We start from the raw sequence: 25,239 nt of genomic DNA, 5'->3' as shown, positions 1-25,239 counted from the left end.
GAATACGAGATGAAGCAATAAGGAATGTAGATGCCGCAGAGCAGCTAGCCAGATGCAGTCATCCTTATTTCTTTAACCTTTGCTTCTGGATCCTGTTTTGTTTGAGTCATTGTCAAGGCATCCCACAGAGCCATTTCCCATTTTCTTTCTCTTTAGTATGTAAAGTTCTAAACCAGATTCTGATGTAGAATTCCCAGAAGGTCACTATGCTACATTCCTGTTCAGCATTCCTGGGGTTACATTTCCCTTTACAAAAGGTAGCATTTCTGTATTCCACTAGGACCCCTAGATTCTCCTCTTCTGTTTTCTTTGATATTCACTAAAAAACAGGTGCTCTACAACCTGTATTTGTGCAGGTTTTGTAGTAGGCAATTATGTGAGCTTTTAGTGATAATGCTTATTTGTACATTAATCATGGTTTCACTTTAAAAATTAGTTTTTCTTCCCCTTCCCCATTTGTATATGTACACAAATGAATACAAACAAGGAAAGACCTGATTGTTCCTTTGTTATAAGTAAAGACCATCTAATCATAATGAAGCACATTTAATAATTGTGTATAATGAGCAAATTAGAGCAATAATGCGAGGAAATGAGAGCCAATTTCTTGAAATGTTTGTCTTATCTTTTAATTGAAAAAAAGAATTCTCTTTTTCCCCTCAAGTAGAGTGAGACCGACTTCTCAGCTGCCCTACTTCTGCCAAATATGAAGGTATCAGACATTCTGCTTCTCTAATGTTTGCTGGGTGCATCCTGGAGGGAGGGTGGGAAGAGGAAGGAAAAATATCTATTGAATTTGGGGCTTAGTTTCACTATGGGTTATGTGGCAAACTGATTTCAGTAGGACCTATCCATTCATACCTGTATTATTCTTAGGATCAGGCAACAAAATGATTAAAAGTTTAATGATTAAAAGCTGAAGCTTTTTTGGGCTCTGTGCTGACTGCTTGGAGCCTGGAACCTGTTTCAGATTCTGTGTCTCCCTCTCTCTCTCTGCTCCTCCCCCACTCATGCTTTCTCTCTCTCTCTCTCTCTCTCTCTCTCTCTCTCTCTCTCTTTCTCTCTCTCAAAAATAAATAAACATTAAGTTTTTTTTAAAGCTGAAGCTGTGGTGTTTAGAAAGACTAGATTCCTGGTCCTTGGCTTTGCCACTGTACTAATTTGTGACTTTGGGAAATTACGTAAAATTTCTAAGATTTAGTTATTCTAACATGACAGTACCCACATCACGTTTTTTGTGAACACTTAATGTGGTAGTGCTTACTTCAGTGGCTGGCATATAGACAGGGTGCAGTGAATATTCTCTATGAGAAAAAGGAGGAGAGGAAGTGAGTAAGAAGTTCAAGGATAATATGATATAGTTGAAAGAAGGTGGGATTAGGTATTTAAATCCTGTATTCATTTCCTACTAGCTGTATTATGATGGATAACTTTGAGGGCCATCATTTTCCAAATCTAGAAGAAAAAAGGGATATTCATGCTTATTTATAGTTCTAAGGATTAAGTGTGACAATGTATGTGTAGGTGTCCAGCTGCCTAGTGCTGTATCTTTCTGTTAGTAGGAACTAAGTAAATGCTAATTTTGGTGGTGTGCTACTGATGTTGAACAGAGCTTAGCTCTGATTTATACTATTCCCAAATGACATTTTATAGTATGAATCCACGTGTCCTGTGCTGTTCAACATTGCCATCATACTCCCAATTCCTAATTCTCAGAGCAAAATTTGATGCTGGAGAGCATTTCATGGTATAACAATTGCTGTTAGAGTACCTCCCATGTCCTCTTATTCTTACCACTGCAAAGCACACCAGTCCAACATCTATCAGCACATAGGGTTCTCTGCCTGGGGGTGGGGCTTTTTCTTGCCACTAGGCCCCACTTTGCCAAAGTGCAGAGGAATTAACGGCCTCTTTCCCCAGTATCTCCTAACCAATGAGTGGTGGTGTTTTTCACTCGCTCCTAGACTCCATTTTCCCTTAGTAATATGTGGCTAATATTAGCATGTAGGTGGTAATACACCCTATATTGTCCGCTGTCCCATCCTTATATCGCTCACATGTCATCTTATGCAAAACATTACTTGCATTTCAACCCTGGTCTCAAAATTTGCTTCTGAAGAAACTCAAACTGGATACATGGCTACCCCAATAAGACAGCCCAGTGATGCTTTTGGATAATTATTATATAAAGATCTTTAGGATTTTTTTCTGTAGGAAGCTGCTTACAACAGAACTAGTTCCATCTGGTCTGAGGTTTAATGATAGGTTTGAATAAATATGACTGGGGGCCTATTGAATCTTTTTGTAAAATCATACCTTTCTGAATACCTGTCAGTGTGCTTGGGTTGCTAGGGACTGTGAGAATCTTACTGACCTTCTTTATCAGAAGGACATTGTGGGATCAGGATATGAGTGGGTGAAATAGGATCATCACATTGATTCCAGGGTTAAGGTTAGGGCTTAAGGTTGTTCTGGGGACGTCTGGCTTCATGTGAGATTTTGAGGGCCATTGTAGTCCCAAATGCACTTAGGCTTTATAGCATCCTTCCAATTAAGGATTCTCTTAAACTGGCTGCTCTGATTTAAGGTGATCTTTATGTCTATGATCAGTGGAGGAACAGGTTGGCCCTAGGGAAGGTGGAGGCAATATGGCCAGATGTTCATTTCCTATAATCTTTCTAGATTTAGCCAACTAGTATGATGCAGTCCTGGCCTGAGGTCATGAATGGGCTTTACAGGGTTCATAACCATCCTGATATTTTATACAAAGCTTTGTATTTATGTGCATTTTTTTCTGGGGAAGAAGTCATGAGCTTTTGTATTTTAATAGGGGTCATCAGCATATTAAAAACCACCTCAGCTTGATGTCTAATTTTAGGATTATTTGAAGGAATTTTTTTTTAGCACTGATCTTATCAATTGTAATAATAATGTTCTTGGGGGTTCCAGGAGGGCTCAGACCTGGAGCTTTGGGACCCAGAACTCAATGGTTGCCTCATAAGGCATCATCTCTTTTACATGTCCATGTTTGCTCAAATGTCCTGCAGGTTCCTGCAGGTCTCTCACATATTGGTGGCAGAGAAGCCCCAGGGCACAAAATGAGACCTACAGGATACAGCTGAGACAAAGTGCTATAGCATTATACCTACATGCAGCTGTTTGCAGGAGCAATCATTGGGGTGTAGGAGTGAACAGAGAGAGTATGCTGCAGGGCATGAAAGTTGTCTGGTAGACCTTTTCCATGCGAGTACCCCCCTCATTGAGACCATATTCATCTTAACGTTGTTGGCACATATGAATCATAAGAAAGAAGAAATGTGGTGGAGATTTGAACTTTGTATCAGGAAAGGTACATTCCCACAAACTATCTTATTTGATTCTCAAATTGTCTTCTGGGTTATGTAGAGTATATAGTGGAATTCCTTTTTTTTTTTTTTTTTTTTTTACAAACAAGTAAGTTATGGCTCACAGGGGCTAGATGAGAATTGACAGGGGTCCCATAGTTAATACATCATAGAACCTATTGCTTCTTTTCTTCAAAGTTTTCTATGACATCATTCTGCTCTCTGGCAACACATCATTGGCAAAGAAAAATAGTTCAGAGAAAGATATGTTGATGGGTGTTCCATAGTTTCACCATCTTATTGGGAGAACACACATTTATGACCTGCCAAATGTTAAACATTAGGAATTTTGCTTGCAACTGGTTTGATCTCCAGCATGGATAGAGGTGGCAGCAGAGAGGTGAGTGGAGAGAGGTCACCCAAGACACTGCAGGGGGATTCTGGGCAGGCATAGGTCTTGGGTTCCCAAGTTGTCAGCTAAGCCTGCTTTTGCTGTGGCACCTTCACAGGCTGCCATGGAGCCCAGTTGATTTTAAAAACTCATTTCCATTGTTTTCTCCCTTAATGATAGTTTTAGATGTTGATTTATTGGCATTGCTACAGATGTGATTTAACTATGGTGTTACTGATGAACTGTTTCTCTTCTTGGAAAATTTAGAAGGAAGGTGGAGAGTCTGGGAGAACCAAGATAGACAGGAGCAATAGGCTGCACTGCCAATGGATACTTTGTGCTCTGGCATCAAAAGAAGGCACATGCAGGGAGGTCTTTGAGACTAAGCCTACAAGATATTCCTACTTGCCTTAGTTAAGGTTGCAAGCAACAGAACTTAATGCAACAGGGAATATACTGAGAGGCTAGAGACCAGATGGAAATGAATAGGTACACACATTTTTCAGTTCAGTGTCTTATAAAATGGGATACTCTATGCTTATTTTGCATCTTGATTTCCTTTCTAGATAAAATTTTATTGTAGTATACAGAATAAATACAAAAGAGCTTGCAATATATTTATATGGTTTGAAGAATAGCAAAGCAAACATTTGTTTGAGATCAGTCCTATGCTTCTCTTTACACATTTTGTTTTCCTTGCTTAAATTTACCTCATGGAAATCCCTCTATGTCAAAAGCAGAGCTCTAATTGACTCTTTTTAAGGGGTGCATAATACTCTATTGTGAGGATGTATCATATATATGGCATTCCTCTATTAATTATAATTTTATTGACAGCTTTTTAGTCTACCATGCATGATGTTGCAGTAACTGTCCCTGTGCTATTTGCACCTGGTGCTTTTGTCTCTATGGGATAGTCTGGGAGTGGGATTGATGAATAGGAGGGGATATGAATAAACGTAATCATACTATTTCACAAGTGTTACCTCCAGCTGTGTGTGAGAACAGCCTTCACACACATCCCTGATAGGAATTGAGGCTATTGCTCTTTTTAATTGTGCCAGGCTGAGGAGTGCCAAATATCTCGTTGTTATTTTATTTAATTTAAAATTTACTTATTTGTTTTGAGAGAGAGAGAGAGAGAAAGAGAGAGAGAGGAGAGAGAGGATGAGCAGGGAGGAACAGAGAGAGGGAGAGAGAATCCCAAGCAGGCTCCGTGCTGTCAGTGTATACAGCCTGATGTCCAGCTCTATCCCAGGAACCATGATCATGACCTGAGCTGAAATCAAGAATCAGTTGCTAAGATGACTGAGCCACCCACACGCCCTCTCATTGTTATTTCAATTGTGAATCTGAGCATCTTTGCATTTGTTTGTAGGTCATCCAGCTGAGTACTTCTGTGAAGGGACTATTCATGGCTTTTGCTCATTTCTTCAGTGGAGATGTTTGTTTTACTGTGTCTTTTCAATGTCCACTACTTGTTTATTTTGTTGACGGGGTATGTTTTTCCATCAAATGTGTTATTTTTTATGCAGTTAAACATCTGTTGTTGTTTTTTTAAATGTATAGCTTCTGGGTTTCCAGTCTTGATAGAGAATGTTTCCTCCATCCTCATTTCTAAAGGGCCTGATTAGTTACTTAGGTTGTCAAAATTAAAAAAGAATAGTTTTACTTTTTACATTTAAATCTTAAGCTACATGGAAATTTTTGTGTTTAGTATAAGCTGGAGGTCCACATGAATTTTCTTTCTAATGATAATTATAATAATGATAGCTAATGCTTTACTGAGCGTTCCTTGTGTGCTGCACTCTTACACAAGTGCTTTGTGTATATTAACTAATTTTAATCCTGTTTCTCATAACTCCAAAACACACATTTTCTTACTTATCCCCATTTTTCAGATAAGGAAAAATTAGACACAGAGAAGCTGAGTAAGTTCAAAGGTCATACAAGGTGGAGTGGTAAAACTGGGATGTAAACCCAGGGAATATGGCTGTGAGGTCCATACTCCTGCTATAGTACTTCTTGCTTGGGTTAACTAGTGAGCCAGGACTATTTGTTAAGTAATCCATTTTTTCCCCATTGAATTGCATTACTGCTTTTGTCCTTTATTAAATTTTCATGAACACCAGATCTATTTCTATATTCTCTATTCTATTCCCTGATCTATTCTCCTCTTCCCATAATAATTCCTTATTGATTTGATTATAGTAGCTGTATAATGTCAGACATCTATATAGTCCAGTCCTCTCTCCTTCTTTTATCATTCATTTGATGACTATTTTGTAGACATTCATTCCTCCATATATAATTTATGTTCATTTTATTTAATTAAAATATCTGGTGATATTCTAACTGAAATGGCATTAAATTAATATATTAATTTGGGGATAATTGGCATATTCATGTTAAATATTCCAATTTAAAACATAGCATACTTTTCTCTTCATTCAGATATTTCATATTTTCCAGTAAGATATGATACTTTCCTCTGTGTTGCCCTCTGCATTTTTTAGTTAAATTTATTCATAAATATTTTAAAGTTTTAATTGATGTCATCAATTAAATATTTTTCTCCATTTCTATTTTTTCATGATTATTACTAGTTTAGAGAAAAAAGCATTGATTTTGTATATTTATTTTATGTGCAATCAATATGATGAAAGCTATCAATATAATCTTTTTTATTAACGAATTAAAATGATCATATCAATACAGGCTGAAACAGCATTGATAAATTTCAGCAACCATTCTTAATCAAATCTAGGTAAGATGGAAATAAAAGATCATTGTTTAGATACATAAAGATTATTTACTAAAAACCACAGCAGATCTGACAAACATAAGAATCATTGCATTAAAATTAGAAAGTATTCAGAGATCGTGTTACCAGTAATAAACATTACATTTGCTATAACCTCCAAGGTAAAAAAAAAACTAAGAAAATAAAATAATTGGTATAAATATCAGAAAAGTAGAGTTAAAATATCTCTCTTTGCTGATGCTATGATTGCATATCAAGAAATCTAAGCAACTCTGGTTAAAAACTTGCTGACTGAAAGAGATAATTTGGTCAGCTGGACAGGTCTATAAGCTAAGAATATAATATCAAAAGCTTTCTCTATTCTATCAATAATTAACCATTTTTATTTTCAAAGTTCAAATTCTTGAGAAGGAGCATCTCATTGCCCTAGCTTGGATCATTTCCCACCCCTTGGCTAGGGAGGTGGAATCTTCTTACAACAGCCCCAGTAGACTCAGGGGAACAAGTGTGATTACTCAAGGAGAAAGATTTCAGGGTCAGATTTTTTTTTTGTAAGCTGTAATATGTGTTATTTTTTGGTCAGAGAAATAGGTCCAGTCTAACCAGTTCTATCCTCTTGCCTAGAGGATGCTTTGCTTCCCTGTTTCAACTCTACACAGCATCCAGGACCATGTCTTATACCTAGTAAGTAGGTCTTTGTTAATCCAAACAAAACTATTTATGGCTTTACTGTTACTATTCCCTTATTCCCTTTCTCCAGGATGCCCTTCCTCCTTCTCTCTCTGTTCACTTGCTAACTCTTATTTTTAAAGCTTCAGCTCATGTGTCATCTCTTCTGGAAAGCCCTTCCTGAGCCCATACTCCCAGTGTATATTAGACGTCCCCTTCAAAATTGCTACAACACCCTGTGTGCATCAAGCTTGCCACACTGATTCAGATAATTATCTGTTCATTTGTCTGCTGCCTCCATTAGACTGTCAATGCCTCATCAGTGTGCTCAGCTTCTGGGGCATGGAATGGTACACAGGTGACCCCAGTGAGTATTTTCTGAATAAATGAATAAATGTATGAATGAACTAAGCAAGGCTTTGTTAGCAGTGATGTTGGTCCTATCTTTTCATAATTTGTGGTCTAATTTTACCTTTTCCCTTCCAATTCCATTAACCTCCCAGCTCTTGTCTCTGATGAGGATGCTGGGTAAATGCTCGGTGAACTTTTAAACTGCAATACATTTCTTCCTTGCATCCTGGGTCTTGTATCCTTGTCTTTCATCTGTTTATTCCGATCTTGTTTGAACATTAAGCTGCTTCCACTGCCCCTATCTTATCACCCTCACTCTCCCTGTTGGGAGACTGCTATTTAATAAAATAAGAGCCTCTTGGAATCTTTGACTTATTAAAGAGGACTTCTAAAGGACAAGACAGAATTGGTTCTGCAAGCTGCTACTACCATGGCCGCCTTTTTCTCTTGGTTTCTCCCTGACAGCTTGCCATTTGTGCATCCTTGGTGCAACTGGGGTGTTGGTGTCCAAAAGAGGACTATGTACTGAAGTCACTCACATTCAATTATTAGGGAAGTTCAAATGACGATTCTTTTGATAGTAATTGTGTTTTAAAAGAAAACAAGAGTGAACGTTAAAAACAAAAACAAAAAATCCACACCAGAATTTTAGGTAAGCATCAGTTGGGAAGATATTTTGGGGTGAGTAGGCCATTATTAGTAAAGTTCAACTTGCTCCACAGAAGGGACTGAGAGTCCTGCCTGGTATGCCTGAGGACAGCCTTGCATGGCATGGAGATTAGACTGGAGGTAGTACAGGACATGTGGATTCAGAGGTTGGAGGACAAGTCTAAGTTCTACCTGTGTACCACCGTGTGACCTTAAATAGTTCATGTGACCTTTCTGAGCTTCAGTGTCCTCCTCTGTAAAATGAGGACTCAATACGTATCTATATAGTCACTCTTGTGAGTAGCAAATGAGATAAGAGATGTAAAGCCTTTAGGAGTCAATGAAGTGTAATGGTAGAGTGTGAGGGTTACACAGTCTGATTGGTTGGGTTCAGACTCTGGGCCTGACATTAACTAAGTGTCAATGACCTTGTCCACATTTCTAGCCTCTGTTTTCCTCAATTTCTCTCTCCATATCATAAGGGTCATATAGAACCCCTTGTAGGTGGTTAAAGATGAGATGAAATAATTTGTTTCATACATGAGTGGCACATAGCACTCAGTTGGTGAGGCTTTCATCATCAAAGCTACAACAGACAAATGTAAGGCCCTGTGTCACCAGGGCCAGTCTAAACCTTTTCCTTGGCCTTAGCTGAAGGATCGAGACTTGCTTTATTTCTATTTATGAATGGACCTGTTAAACCCAGCTCCAATTTATTTTCTCCCCCTTACCTCTGTGTATGCCCCTTTTTCTAATCCAGATGCAGAACTTTGCCTTACTGATTTCCATGAGAAATTCCACACTCACTCTCCCTCTTCTATTTTCCCTTTATCCCCTCCCTCTCCTTGTCCCTCCATTTTCCTCTCCTCTTTTCTACTCCTACCCTTCCTCTCCCCTTTTATCTCTCCCTCTTTCTGCACGCCACCCCCCCCCCCACTTCCACCACCCCTGTTCTTCCCTGGGGCTCCCACATTACCCTTTGCTGGAAGTGGGCTCATGAAAATATCTTTGTGTTTTAACAAGGGCATGTCTCTCCCTAAGGAAAAAAAGATCATACTGCTGCTAAGACAGTAACGTTTTCTCCTCATTATAAAATAGCAGGGCTGCATGTGCCCTTAGAGATCAAGTAACTCAGAGGTTCTCAGACACGGCCAGTTGGTCATGAAACCCTGGGCAGCATTTAAAAAGCTGGGCCCTGCCCCAGTGATGCTGGATCAGTAGGTCAGAATTGGGACGTGGTTTTTGTGTGTGGTGTCCCAGAATATATTTATTTTAATTCAGGAGGGCTTGGATTTCAGTCCTCATTCCACTGTTTGCTAACAGAATTATCTTGGGTGAGGTACTAAAACTTCCAGAGCCTTGGGAATATCTCTTAGATATGGAAAATAATTCCTTCCTCAAATAACAAGTAGTAAGCTGCAGACTGGTCACATAGTAGGCGTTAACAATTGTTTCTTTTCTTCCTTCCTTGGGTGAACAGTATAGAATCCTGATTACCTCTACACACACAGGGTGAGGATGGAAGAAAGTGTGCTTGTCATACATCTTGGAAAGGGAGAAGGGCTAGCTAGCCTCATCATAGCCACTAAGGATCCCCACCTAGCTGTCTCCAAGAAGTCCCAGGAACAGGCATTGAGTCAGGAAACAAAAATAAACAACACTTATTGTGAATTTACTTTCTCAGGACTATTCCATTTTATCTCTGCAACAACCCAGTGGAGAAAATACTGTTGTTATTATTTTTAACCACATAGACAGTAAAATGTCTGCAGGCAGAGTTTTTGTTTTCATTTTAGTCTACTGTTTACAAGTCTGGATCATTTACCCCATCCCTTGTTTAATGTGTTCAGATCCCAAATAGGTATTGAGGGGTCTTAGATTCACTCCAACCATAATGTATCGGGCACCTCACACAGAATTGCTGGTAGCTAGTGTGAGGAGCCCCGAGAATGAAGAATGTGAAGTTGTGACTATCTGGGCTTCATTTTATTTGCTGCTTGAAACACCTGAGCACTGACCATTGAGCCCTGCTACACAGTTCCCGCTGATTCGGAGACCCACTCTTTTCAGTGCTTCCCACATTGTGTTTGCCTCCAAACCTTAGCCCCAGAAATTTTGTTCTTCCCCTTGCTCCATCTACCCCTCCCTTCTTAGACTTGCAGGAAAAGATCCAGGGAGGCCATTCATTGGAGGCTTGACAGTGGTGCTTTTTCTTTGAGGAGGAGGAACACTTGTGATTTCATGATAACAAAGTTCCAATTTGGGTAAGTCCAGGGAGCTGAAATGCTTTGTCACAAGTTCTGTATTTCTACCCCTCCCCAGTCCCCACGTCCCAGCCAGTGTGTTTAAATCTTGCTCATTTTCTTTCTTCATTGCCCATTTAGTTTTGTCTTTAAACTCACTGTCCAAATGACTGCCCCAGTTAGCTGTGCCCACAGAAACTGGCTTATTAACTCTTTCCACCAGGCAGTAATGCTGGTGCTGGGGGGTTGGGATTTATCAGGTTTGAAAAGAGGAGGGAAAAGACATAACATTTTAAAAAAAGAACCAGAAAGGCAGAGAGAGAAGAGTGTGTCGAGGGAGATGAAGTTGTATTAAGATGGGAACAGATTGCCCAAAAGGCAGGTGGGTGGCAGAGAGTAAAAATAACCAGGGAGTGACCGAGCCTTCATTTCCTTTAAAACACTCACACTTTAGGGAGATATTGAAACTGCTAATTTTGTTGGCACATTGACACCTCCTCCTAATTAATGGAGGGCTTATTAGGAGGAGACCAAGCTGCTCACACACAAAGAAAGGAGGGAGAAGATGTTGAACTTACTCAGCTTGGCAGTAACGAGCAAGTGAGGTGCCACTGGGTGTGTGGTTACGTGTGGGCGAGCTGGAGCAGGAGCCTTCTGCCGGGCCCCCTTCCTCCTGGCTCCTTGTGCTCACTGCTGCCCTCCCGGGCTCACCACTTAGAGGCAGGGCTGGAGACAGGCTGCTTCTGGCCCAGACAGGCTAGAGGGGGCTCCCTTTAGAACAGAGGCTCCAGAATCTGGCCTTCCAAGGAAAGGAAAAAGTACAATTCTCATGACATCTGTGTGCTTTGTCAAACAAAATCTTCTGCACGGATCTTGTAAGTTGGCTACACCTGGGAGCAGCACGTCTGTGATTCCAGGTCCTAAGCATCACCTTGGATTATTAATCTTTTTCACCTGCAGGACACTCAGAACACCAGAAGCCTGAACTTGGGGGAGGTGAATGCTCTGACATTTTAGCCTTTACGGGCCAGTTGTCTTAGATCAGCAAGAAGGGCGGTTCAGGGGAGTATCTTCCAATGTTTTGCAGACTTGGAACAACTAACTCTATTTTCTGGGCGGGGGGAGGGGGGATATGTCACTGGATCTCATTTTCCAAAGTCACATATTTGTCCTTTCAGATCCCTTATGTAGTCCATTATATATACACCATAGAGCAGTCAAGATCAGGGGCTCAGCAGCAAAGGGGGGCGTCACCCCTCAACTTTGCCACTCACCAACTTGAGTTTTCTTGGGCAGGCATCTACTATATCTGTGTCTTTATTTCCTCATCTATAAAAAGGGGACCTTAATAGCATCCACTTCAAAGGACCATTGTGAGGGTTAAGGAGATAAAGGATGTAAAGGGGTTAGTTCCATGCCTGCATACTAAGCACAAAATAAATCACAATGTAAGGACCAATTTTCAAAAAGCTTTAATTTATAATTTTGTAGCAATGTGCTTATACACTGGGGAGGGCAGGGTTTTTAAGATAAGCCTTTAATAAATGGGAAAATTGAGTCATGCAATGAATTGGTGACTTTCCAAGGTTTACAACTAAGAAGATCCAGAGCTCAGGTATTCTGGTTCTAGATTATTTTTTATTGTTGTTTGCCATGCAAACACACTCATATCATCCCTCAGCATTCTTTATCCTGTCCCACTAGTGCAGCAGGGTTCAGGGGAGAGTGAGAAATGTCACGCAGCTGCCCCAGTCCAAAGATGTGTGGCTCAGAGGAGGGAACCCCTGACTTGGATAGTCACCATGCCTTGGAATCTTGGACAAATCATTTTATCTGACTGAGCTCCAAATCCCCTACCTTTACATGGAACATGATGATTATTTCTTTTTGTATGTGCATATATTTTACACATATATTTATATGTGCATATATTTTGCACATATTTTGTACATATATATGTACATACATATATGGTATATATTATGCAGCTAAAATACAAACTGGAAATATCACTAAGAGCCAATGATGGAACATTGAGAAAGAGAAGAATACTCTTTCCAACAACATTGTGCAAGCAAAACAAACAAAGATGCTATCTAAGAAGAAAACAGAAGAGGTTAAGTTATGTCTTTAATTATTCTTTTGTTGTTTTAGTTTGGAGGTTATCTTTTTAACAAAATGAATAATGCAATTGGCTGCTATGGAAAGATGTTAAATTTTCATGATGTTGAAGTGAGAGACTGGGATCCTGTTTGTGAGGAGCTCTAGTTTCCCTTCCCAAAGGGAATGCTCCAGTGTGTGTACCCTTAGGGATCAGCCCTGTCCCGACTGGCTGGAAACTCTCTGTCAGCCCAGACTGCTCCTGACTAGGTGGGTACGGACCATTTTCCAAGGAGAATGCAAAGGAAGTGACAGTTTCCACTATTTCTCCTTATTCTTCAGCTTGGCACCAGTAATCCATATGTCTATTCTGTGATGCATGCCAAAAGGCTGGTTAAATTGGAAATTATTCGTTGTTAAATAATAATCGTATAGATGGCATTTCCATTTTAATCTGGAAGTTCTTAAAAACAGCCAAATCTCAAAAGGTATAATATCATGCATTGCATTTTATGACTCTAAAGGAAATGTGTGAGCGTGGACTTTAATGGCACTTCTTAAATTAGCAGATATCAGCGTTGGTGCTGGGAAATGCTGATGTGTCATGATCAGTTGTGAGGCGTATCACGTGTAATATGTTACTAAATAATAATTCATATACTGAAAATTTGCCAAAGATTTACTAGAAATTTAAATTAGATTAGGCTCAGAGCTATTGCTAAAACAACATCACTTTCACCTACCTGCATTCTAATATGCTCTTTGGAGATTCTTTGTCATGGGAGTGTGCCTCCATATCAGTATCATTCATCATGCAAGTTGCACAAGAAAAAAAGGAATATATCAACTTTAAGCTTCTCTGTGTTAACAAAGGCCTGATATTTATTTTCAAAGACCCTAAGGAGTAGAACTGTGGTCATTTAGTTTCACCTTAGCAGATGATGGGAAGAAAAGACATCTAGGACATCTCCCTTCCAAATTTAATTGGATAAGGAAGGGACAGTATAATTTAGTGGAAAGAGCACAGGTTTTGAGCCAAAGTGACTCTGACATTTAATAAGCTGTGTGGCCTTGAACAAGTCACTTGACCTCTCTGAGCTCTAGTGTTCTAGTTTGTAAAATGGGGCTAATGATAGTGCCGACTTTATTTTGAGGATGAGAACTAAGAGGCATGAAGGTCCTGGCACAAAGCCAGGTACCAAGTGGCCTTCAGTTATTATGAAAGCTACAGGATTACTGTTGTTGCTGTCTTTTTACATGTCCCTCCAGTGCCTGGCAAATAAAAGTATATTTTATCTGTGTGAGAATATAAGCTCAGCATCTAACTGTTCACAGGAGACAACTTTGCCTCCCTCACAGCTGGTACTCAAAGCATCAAAGAGGATCCACACTCCAGGTACTTGTTAGACAATTCAGTCAGAATCTACTACAATCCAGCACCTGCCAGAGGCTTGCTTATGGCTTCTGATATTTCTTTTTTCATTTATTTTACACATGCTAATGTAGCTCATGTAGTGTTTACCATGTATGCAGCACTGTTAAGTGCCTTAAAAAAATACTCATTTAATCCCCAGAAGAACTCTATGATGTAGACCTCCATTTTACAGATGAGAAAACTGAGGCATAGAGAAGTAAGTTCCCCAAGATCACAGAACTAGTAAATGGCACAGCAGAATTTGGACCTAGATGGTTTGGCCCCAGAGCTTAGGAACTTGATTTTTATGCTATGTGAGAAAGACTAACCGTTGTATTAACCGGCATTTCCTCCTAAGTCGTCAAGGTCTTTCCCTGGGCTTAGTGACATTATCAGAAAGCAAGAGACCCAAACATATGACTTGAGCACCCCCTTCCTCATTCCTAACAACTTAATGTCCAGCCCTCAGTGCACAATGAGCACCTGTTTAGATAGACATTGTGTGTCACTGCCAAACTTGTTGCCAGTATTGTGTTCCATATTATCCAATATTCCCAACATGAAAACCAAGTGGTAAAGAACATAAGCAGAGTGTGTTGCTGCCATGAAATGAAAACTATGATGCCAATATAGTTCCCTTTCTACTCTCATTTCCATGGCTATTGGGCCAACTTCTGTGCCCAACTGTAGTCACCAGCTCTGTTCAGGTATCTGCTGATACTTACTTTTTCTGCTTCCTTTAGAGGATATCTGCTCTATTTTTTCCCCCTGATTGTTCTGTTTTTCTTATTGATTAATCATATATAATTCCTCTGAATCTCTTGGATGTAGGGAGGGTATAAATCATAAGCCAATAAGAAGCTTATGATGATTTTCTTACCATGTGAAATGTTTCAAGGTGTGTGGACTAAAGTAGAAGGGAGATGAAAAAAATGATATATTATCTATTATGAAGAGCTACCATTTACTCATTGCTGGCTTTGCAGCAGGCACTGTGCTAAGTGCTTTACATACATTATCCCTTCTTAATCCTTGCAGACATGGTTAATAAGCGATAGGATTCTAATTCAAAACCAAGTCTTTCTGACATCAGTGCCTGTCCTCCTAAACCACTATACCACACTAGATAGAGGGATTCAGTTTGGACACAAATCTCATTTTTTGCCCAAATCAAGAAAAATGCTTTTTCTCAGGTAAAGAGAGTTTACACATCATCACCAGTAGTGCAAAGTCTCCTTGGGTTTATTTATTTTTCTCCTTCACACCTAATCATACTTGCTAGTCTCCTTCCCTGTGTAATGGGACACCCATTACAGATATATATATATATATATATATATATATATATATATCCTTGCAAGATATGTAATATGATTTTGTTATGCATTTTAAATTTATATTAATGTAGTTTGTTGTATCTCTTGATATGATTTTTTTCCTTCAGTACTGTGTATTTAAGATCTTTTTCATGTTGCTACCTATACATTTAGTTTCTCCTTTGTAACTGCTGCACAAAGTCCCATTATATGCCTCCACCACGTCTTCCACATCCATTACTCTAGTCTTGAACTCTGCTTTTACCAACAATGTGGTACATGGCGCTGAGTGAACTTCTTGGGGCTGGGTTATAGGGAGTATACATGCCTAATTACACCCAAAGCTTCCAGACTGCTTTCTACAAGGGCTGTACCAGTTTAAACTCCCACTAGCCATGCATAAGAAAAAGTTCCAAAGTGCCACATTCTTGGCAATACTTGGCATTATTCACCCCCTCCATTAATCATTTATTACAAGTAACGCTCTTCGAGAAGTACATGTGGATGTATATGAAAAAATCAAATATAAACAGGAATAAAAGATACAGCACATAAAGCAGCATACGCATTCCAGTGTTTGTGCCAGAGGCAGCAGGCACCCAAGTAAAAGCTCTTCTAGGATGGCCTGGCCCCGGGCGGCAGGGGTGCCAAGGGGCCCCGGGCGGCACCGGACGAACTCGGACACAGCATGGAGAGCTCCTGCCCCTCCGGCCTGGACAGCACTAGCTCCTGGGGCCTGCCAGCCGGCGGCCACAACATCATAGGTCTCGCGGGCTTCAGGGTCAGCAGATGGGCACCCTCACAAGCCCTGAGCCGGCCCTTTGCAGGATGGTGTCGCTCAGAAGGATCCCGCCAGAGGATTGGGGGGTGGGGGAGCTGTGGAGACGCACAGTACTGCTGTGGTGGGGGGGGGGGGGGCGGGGGGTGAGGGGCAACTCGGTGGTAGAAGGCCTGATCTGGAGGGGCGTCAGGGCTCTAGGGTAGTGACACAGATGGGTTGTCCTCCTGCAAGACCTACCAGTCCTACCAGCACCTGTGCAGGCGAACTCGCGCCTGACCGTGAGCTCTGAGCTCGGCAGTGGAGGAACATTCCAGACACAGCTGCAGTAGGTGGCGTAAGTGGAAGTGGAAGGAAGGGGTGTGGCCAGGCGGCTCACGCTGGGAGGGGCCAGGAAGTGAGGAGCGTGCACGTGCTTCTAGACGCTCGCACTCACCTGGGCAGGCGGGTTCACGTGCCCCTCCCAAAGCGCCTGCTCTCCGGCGTCCTCGTCCTTCGGTGTCTGCGTCCCGCTTGCCTGCTGGAACAGGACAGGTTTGCCTATTCCCTTTCCCAATCCTCGCCACCTTCTCCCGTAGAATATGGTACAGGGGTGTATAGGCGCCAGTACAATGGACTTGGCCCGGTGGAACATTATCCACTTCTGTAATCATTACCATTTGATATATATAAGATGGTATCATAAGTAAAAGCCGTCTGCAATTTGGGATACTTGAGCATGCCATTGAGGTGGCTTGGGATAGCTTGGGATGCCAATTGGATGCACATAGTGCAGGGGAACAGCAGCCTTTCCTCTGAGTGCTCCCCTCCCCCCGCAGTTGGTTTATGGGTTTCTTATAACCTCAGACACTGCTTGGCTTTGCGCAGTAGTTATTTGTGTACCTGTCTGCAGTGAGCATCTTATGGGTTGTCGACCCCGTTTTTCTTCTTCACTTTTGCAAGTCCTGCAATGCTTTGTTTGTAGCAAGACCCTCAGTAAGTGTTTGCTAAAATGAATTGTCTGAGTTCTGGAAGTTAATACCTGCTAGTAAGACACCGTTGGCTGGGAAAGGGTGGGTTGGGGCTAGGAGGAGCAAGCACAGGGGTTATCTATTCCAGTGGGGGTGATTCAGTCTGTCTTCTTTTCAGGTAGATTTCCCCCCTACTTTAACCAGACGTACCTACTTACATTGAACTATATGAAACTGCTCTGGTAAAACTAGACCTTTGAACGTATAGGATTTTTTCCCTCAAATCAACAACTTGAAAATTATGCCAGAGAGGACTCATGGTCTTCTCCGGTAACATCCTGGCTTGGAAGTTCCCAGAGACAGCAAATACTTCTCTGTCCGCTAAGGCTCAGCTCCCAACCTTGCTGGGCAGAGTAGATGATATGTTTCATAATGCATGAGTGTTTATTTAACAAACAGCAACACTTTTCTAATTAAACTGTTGTTGAAGATACAGACAGCATAACCTTTCCCTCAGGGCAAGGTACTCACTGGCTTTTTAAGATGTGACCTCTCACAAGCCCATAGGCCGCTAGGGCAGTCCATGCTGAGGGTCTCATTAAGAGTGAGCTGGGTCATTGTAACGATCTGTGTTGATGGTTACATTCAGCACCTGAAGAATAGGCTTTGATGTAGAGTTTGGCTTCCCCACCCAGAATTTCTCTACATACCAAAGCTCTTGAAATGCAGGCAGGTGACACCCTTATGTGGGAATGTTGGGGAGAAGAGAGTTGGGTAAACTGGAAGAAATTCCGCACAACTTCTGGCTTTAAGGAATAAGTGATTCTTGCAAATCTCATCCTGTCACATCCTGAGTTACTCAGAAATGTGGTTGCATTTAGGTTTCAGGACTTCATTTATAGAGCTGGATCCCTAAAAGATTAAACACATATTGGAATTATGCTTTCTCAGGATGCTGTCTTGCATTATGGTGGTTATGTTAGTCAGCACAGACTTGATTATGCTGCAGTAACAAATGAAGACTCTAATCTGGGTATCTGAAAACAGCATAGGCTTCTTTCTCACTCATGTTCCTTGTTGAACAATGGGTAACAATGGGTTTTGTTTTGGCAGCTCTACTTAAATCAGTTTCTGTCCCTGATTACCTATTGTAATGAAACGAACTGCTTTGAAACTTACTGCGTTAAAACTTTTTTTTTTTTTTTTTTTTAATTTATTTATGGGACAGACAGAGACAGAGCATGAACAGGGGAGGGGCAGAGAGAGAGGGAGACACAGAATCGGAAACAGGCTCCAGGCTCCGAGCCATCAGCCCAGAGCCTGACGCGGGGCTCGAACTCACGGACCGTGAGATCGTGACCTGGCTGAAGTCGGACGCTTAACCGACTGCGCCACCCAGGCGCCCCAAAACTTTTTATTATGTACTACAATTCTGTGGGTTGACCGTGATCAGTTGAAGGTTTTTCTTTTTGATGTGATATCAACTATCTGGTATGGTCATCTGGTGTCTTGATCAGCAGGGACATCAAAGGTATCTCCTTCACATGCCTGGGTAGCAGTTGATGAGGGAATGCAGCTGGAGAGAACCTACATGTGACTTCTCCATGTGATCTAGGCTTTTTACAGCCTAGTTATTTGTGTAATAACTAGGTGGCTTGGTTCCAAGAGGGTGGATCTTAAGAACAAATATTCTCAGAAAGCCAGCTAGAAACTACAAGACCTCTTATGACTTAGCTGCAGGAGTCACTCAGTGCCACTTCCACCGTACTCTTTTAATCGAAAGCGAGTGACAGGGCTAGCCCAAATTCAAGGTGAGGAGACTACACAGAGGATTAAATACTAGGAGTCATGGTTCATTGGGGACCCATCTTTGAAAACCAGCTACTTAGGTGGATATTGACATGTTGGAAATCATTTTGATGAAAATGTGGTTCATGTGAATTGAACTAGGTCTGATTGTTAGCGGGTAAGTTGTCTTTTTCTGGAGCTTGTGTGAAGAGAATGAGCGGTGAGTTGACCCTTATCTAGAACTATCCTTTGGGAAATGATGATATCCAATTAGCGATGGACAGGGCTTGCTGGCCATTGAGCACATATAACCTTTAGTCTCTTACCATGTTTCTTCCAAAGTGGCATGAAGCAGTTTTTTAATGAGACCTATTGAGATTACCTGAGACATCTTTTCCTTTCATGTCTGGCCTATCCACCTCCCCGTGAACACATGATCAAGAAATAAGACCTAGGATTTTGGGATGGGTATGTAAGAGCCAAAGAGAACTAGAATGATAGCATTCTTTTTTGTTGTTGTTGGTTTTTTTTAACCTGTCCCTTGGCACTCTCAGTGGCAGCAGGGTGGGTTTCTAATGGCAGAGCTGGGATAGCTTAGATCCCTATAGCAGAGATCTGGGGATTGGGGCTGTGGAGGGGGGATGGAAGGGGGAGGCCGAGCTGGAGCACGTTTCCATTCTGTGAGAGTGGCGTTTGCCTTTGAGGCAGCAACAGTAATATTTCATGTCTTCCGTAGTGTCTCCTACCTTTAAATGTCAGTCTCTGCAGCCGCCTTATCTACTGTAGCACATTTCAATTAGGTATTCCAAATCACACTCTTTTCTTCCAGGACAAATATGCCAGAGGTGATATTTACTGTTACAGCAAGCATTTTAAATACTTAAGGGGGAAAAAGGCCTAGTGAATAGCAGTTTCTCCCTTATAATAATAATAATAAAATAACAATAATGGAGAGAAGACATGAATTCAAGTAACTGGCTGATTTAAGTGAACATCTTTTGTCTTCACCCTCTTTGGTTCCCCCCCCCCCCCGCCTGGATTCTTGCCTTAGTGTGAAGGTTATAACGCTTAGCTCTTTCAAGAATGGCCCCCCACATCTTCTTCATTGGAGGTTCATGAATGTCTTCTAGAATGGTTTCTACCTAGAGACAACTGGGCTCTTCACCCACTCCTTGTTCCTTCTTTTGTTTTGGGGAATGTTTGCATGAAATCAGAATCCCCATTTCTCAAGTATTTTACTAGGCACCGTTACTTATCCCCACCTGCGGGACATTTTCATCTCTCAGTGGAACACCACCCACCCCACCTCTAGGAGGCATAATGGTTGAGAAACTTAATTATTACATTTCCTCCTTGGAATCAAGTCTCTATTCCTTGGCCTAATACTGCATGTTTCAGCTTCCTTGTTACTGGTCCTTATACTACTTGCTCACCAGGCAGATCTTCACGGTCTCCCTAGTAGTAGATTTGCACATCCCTTTGCCCAATTCTTGTGCAGGCTAGCACAGTGCTTGGCACATAGGGGCTGTGGTAGTGGTAGGCTCTCAGTCAATTTCCGCCTCCCCCCATATTGAGGATCTTTCCACTAAATGTCTTCTCCACATTTCTGATTCTTTCTTAAGAGATCAGGTTAGGATCTACTGCCTCTGTTAAACCTTCTCTGACTTCCTTAGCACTCAGTGCTGTTCCTATCTGAATGTTTAAAGTGCTCATTATCATCATTGCTCATTTGGTACTTGGCATGTACTATCGTATGCTATTTTGAATGTCCATATGTTGTCTACCCAAATAGACTGTAAGTGCCTTACAGGCAGGGATAGCTTTGCCTTGTGCTTATTTCCTATTCCCTTAGAATCCTCAAGATCTTTGAACATAGAATGTGCTCAGTTAATATCATTAAGTGGACAGACCGAGGAGTAAATGGGAGCCAGGATCCAAAGAAGCCTGCCTTTTGGTGCCAGTCTACTCAGTTTGGAAGTCATAAACTTGCATAAAACAGGGCCTTTCATTTTACTGTTTCTCCTATAAGTGGAGCTCTCAGAAGTGAAGGCTCCTACCCTTGCCCAATTCCTGAAGCTGATGGTTCAGGTGAGGAGCTTTCCTAGTGTGAGAGAATTTTGAAATCATCCGGAGCTTGGCACATCTAGTGCTCTGACAGTTAAGGTGTCATGATCATTAGAATGAAGGGGATCAGAATATTAGGCCATGATCTCAAGTTCCAGGCCATAGCAGACTAAGAGTAGAATCTCATACTAGTTTCAGTTTTGCCTCTCCCATTTAACAGTTCGTCTCTTTACACCTCAGTTTCCCCGCCTAGAAAATGGATTTAATGGTGGCTGTCTGCCTTACAGAATTGCTGGCAGGTGCTAATGTGATAATTAATGTGAAAGTACTTTGGACATTGTAAAATACTATATGAATGTCAGGAATCATAGGCAGCACCTTGTAACTATCAGCTAATATTTATTGAGGGCTTCCTCTGTACAGACAGAAGTCTTCAGCATCATATAGTAGACACGCCGAGGAATCTGGGATTCCTTATGGTCCGCACTCTGATCCACGGGTAGATGAAAGCTGGAGAAAGGATTATAAGCTAGCAATAACATCTGAAAGTTTAGCGACAATCATTAGGTCAGGTAAGATGGGAAGCTACATTTGTGGCAAAAACCTGACCCTGGACATGCCTTGAACATTCTGGATTTCAGGTTCTATCCCTTAAAACATTTCAGAATACTCAGATTTTGCTACCTCCACTTCTTGAAAGTTCTGCCTGTCTGAAGCCTTTTCAGTGTCTGGGGTGATCAGGTGTATCCAACTTGCTGATGGCACTCACCCCTCCTGAGTAATCCTGGGAGCCTCTGCTAAGCCTGCTTCCTCCCAAAGGACAGTCTAAAAACCAGATGCCCTTGACTGATCTCGCTCTGCTGCCAGCTTTGACCACAGCCCAGCAATGACATGACCTTAGGCCCAGGGAGTCTGTGGTCCTCAGCCCAGTTTTCATGTAAATGTCTCTGCCAGTGAAAGGGAGCTGATGCACAAATTATCTGCTGTGGAAGCAGAACAACCTCTGACTAAAATGTCATTGGGACTTTTTTCTCTTTCCCTTTTTCTTCTAGTTTTTCCATGTGGCATCAGCAGCTGAGTAAGGGAAAGCAAAGAGGTTTAAGTATGTTGGTGCTCGCTGGGCCAGATTAATAACCCAAAGCCTTCCAAACTGGCCATTTGGGGGTGAGGCAGACTAGCCAGAAAGCATTGGGTTGTGGGGAGCACGGGTGTGAGCTGACAGCAAAGTGATGAAGTGTAAGCTCTCATGCTTCTTCCCTGCCCCTGACTTCCTTCCTTCCCTTGCTTCCTTTCCCTCTTTACCCAGAGCTTGAGATGGCTGCACACCAGTGGCTCCAACCTCTGGCAGCTACTGCCCTCTGCTGGGAAAAATGCATCACTCAGAGTGGGAGGTGCTGAACTCTGTACCTGGAAACCAGCCTCAATTCAGACCAGTCCCACAGGTTTTGGCTAATGTGTGATTTGGCTTGAGGAGGGCAGAAAGATTCAGAGAGCCCTCCCCCTTGTACCAGAATATTTCCTGAATGGTGTCAGCTGGGCACAGGTCTACGGAATCTATCCACTAAGGATCCATTGCTTTGGATTCTTTGAGTTCCTGAGGGAGGTGACTTCTGACTTCTCTTTACCTGGGTCAGACATTGAGATATTGAGGCCTTCCACCATGGATGATGCTTTCAACAAACACTGTTGGTGACTTTGCTTCCTGGATCAGCTAGACACAGTCCTTTCTCAAGGGAAGGCAACAGAGGGAAGTTGAATCTGAAGGGGGCTGTGGAAGCATGAGTTTAGTAGTGGTCTCCTGGCTCAAAAGAAGCCATCATAGAGTGAGGGCTCTGAGTGACCCAGAGGCAGAAGAAGAGTATGAAGAGCCAGGTGAGAGTGGGGAATGTGGCCTATTATGGGGTGGGGGAACAGTGGCTAGGAAGGTAGGTAATACACTGGCCTTCCGTACCTCTCAGCTTTCCCCAGAGCTGGCCATACTGGTAGACTGCCTTGTTGGCTTCAGAAACCAGAGGGGCAGAAGGATCCCTCCCTGTCTCCAGTATAACTGTAGAGTGATCCTTGTGCATCTCTGGATCCTCAGCCCAGCCAGACAGGAGCTATGACCTCACTGACCACATAGTAATTCTACTTGAGGGATTTATTTTCCTTTCATGAGCTCCTGCCAAGACTCTTGGTTAGAACTAATGGGGCTCCCCCAGCCAGCGAGTGTCTCCTAGTGATGTGTGTAAACAGTGCCAGGCAGGAAATGGGTTTCCTGTTCTTAATGGGCTTGTTAAACCTCTTATTGAGTGGGGTTTAAATGGCCTTGTTATGAAAAATAATAGTAAGCGAGTATTAGTAATAGTAGTAGTAGTAGTAGAAAAATCATGATGTGGGTCCTGACTTCCCTTCATATTTTAACGTTGCTGCCTTGAAAATCTTTTTGCCAGTAATTACCAGGGATGGGTGGTGAGTGACACTGGGATCCATAAGTGGGGAAGAGGGCAGACCTTGGGTTCGTGATCTACGGCTTCCCAGTTCTCAGCCCTTTTCCACTTCTGTAGTGTTTCCTCCTGCCTTGTCCCTTTCTGTCTGGGTTCTTCAGCTTTCCTTCTATCAGAGAAGATAAAACCACAAACTTCTCTCCGTCTTAATTAGGATCGAAAGGGTTAAGTTTAGGTTTTAGGTAGAGGTGATTTTGGAAAGGGTGGTGGACCCTGGAAGAAACCCAGTGAGAAGTTGGGCTCATCTTCCTGTCTCTGTTTTATAGCTGGAACTGGAGGGGTGATGTATATCCCAAACTTTAGTAGTTTACAGATCGGGTTTGCTATTTTTACTATTACTTTCCACAATGGTATTGGTTTTCTTTATACTTATTGTCTTGTTTGACTTAAGTAGATTTAGCATCTTCCTAAGCAGTATGTCTTTGAAATTATGGGTTCAGTGTGTGAGCCAGGTTTTTTTACTTGATATATATTTAAATGAAAACAGCTAAATTAAAAAAAAAAAAGTTTGTCCATGTGGCGAATGTGTCATACCCTTGAGGGAAGGTGTACCATACTTCTGGAAACACTGGTATAGAGAAAAGTTTCTCAAACTTTTGTGGGCATAAGAAACACCAGCAGAGCTTGTTAAACTAGAGATTGCTGGGCCCCTCCGTCAGAGATTCTGATTCAGCAGGTCTGTGGTGTGTCAGAAGCATTAGCCCAGAGGGCAAGAGCCCCTTCTCCACTTCTGCATTTGTAGGTGTCCTCATCTGAAAATGAGGACAGCACCTATTTCAAAGGGTTCATCTTATGCTCATACTGAGTACTATAGACATAATGGCTTAAACAACAGACGTTTATTTCTCAGTTTATTTCAAGAACCTCAAGAACTAAGACGTTTATTTCTTAGTTCTTGAGGCTGGGAAGTCCAAGATCAAGGTGCTGGCAGATCTGGTGTCCTCACATGGCCAAGAGAAAAATCATTTCTTTTATGTCTCTCTTTATAAGACACTATCCCATTAATGAGGGCTTACTCATATGACCTTATTCCCTCCTAAATGTCCCACCTCCTACTACCATCGTGTTGGGGTTGGGATTTCAACATCAGAATTTGGGGGGGGGGTATATAGACATTCCATCCATAACAATGTTTATCAACATTAAAGGAGTTACTTACTATATGTAGAACACCTGGCATATGGTGGAATGATTTTTCTTGGAGCCAGTCTACCCATTTGGAGTTTTTCAAGCTGTAGAGCTTTTTAGGGTTCAGCTTGAAGCTCAGATGGGAAATACAGGGAATTCTGTCAGGTTAATTTTGGTTCTAAGTTTAAGCCCATTATGCAACTCTGGGCGGCTAGGCAGTTTTCCAGCAGCATCCCACCAGTATTCTGTCTTTTAGAACCCTGGCAAAAAGACACAGTGGGTCTTCATTTCTCTGTGTCTGGTCAGATGCTGTGCTGAGAGCTGAGGAACAGAAATGAGTGGGAGTGAATCCTTGCTATGCTCACTGTGTTCTGAGAAATAGGCAAAAAGTAACTTAATTAAAAAATTTTTTTTATTATATTTATTTTTGAGAGATAGAGCAAGACAAAGTGAGAGTGGGGGAGGGACAGAGAGAGAGGGAGACACAGAACCTGAAGCAGGCTCCAGGCTCTAAGCAGTCAGCACAGAGCCCGACGCGGGGCTCGAACCCACAAACCGTGAGATCATGACCTGAGCCAAAGTCTGACACCTAACCGACTGGGACCTAACCCCTGGGACATCACCCTTGCCGTTGGCAGCCTTCTGGCATTTCTGCTCCTCTTCCAGAACGTGTGCTTCTTAAGCTCTTCCTTCACATCCTTTCCCACTTTGCCCAGAAATGATGGTTTTTAGAGCAGTAAAGTGACATTTGACAAACTTGTAAAGATAACTGGACACCATCTGGGACATTGATTAGAGGAGGAGT

The 25,239-nt window shown here is 41.9% G+C and overlaps 1 protein-coding gene and 1 long non-coding RNA gene across 35 annotated transcripts in view; both read left to right on the top strand.

The window, feature by feature from the left end:
- NRXN3 (neurexin 3) overlaps positions 1–25,239 on the top strand; it is a 1,579,173-nt gene that overhangs the window by 351,054 nt on the left and 1,202,880 nt on the right. The gene's annotated exons all lie outside the window — the stretch shown is intronic.
- On the top strand, positions 7,124–9,842 carry LOC147579805 (uncharacterized). Its single transcript, XR_015252138.1, has 2 exons — positions 7,124–7,183; positions 9,648–9,842. It is a non-coding gene; the product is annotated as an uncharacterized LOC147579805 (long non-coding RNA).

Source organism: Puma concolor, chromosome B3 (genome assembly GCF_028749965.1).
Source record: "Puma concolor isolate L17-30 chromosome B3, mPumCon1.1.hap2, whole genome shotgun sequence".
NCBI lineage: Eukaryota > Metazoa > Chordata > Mammalia > Carnivora > Felidae > Puma > Puma concolor.
The sequence above is the reverse complement of the archived record's forward strand: the minus strand, read 5'-3'. Positions and strand labels throughout refer to the sequence as shown.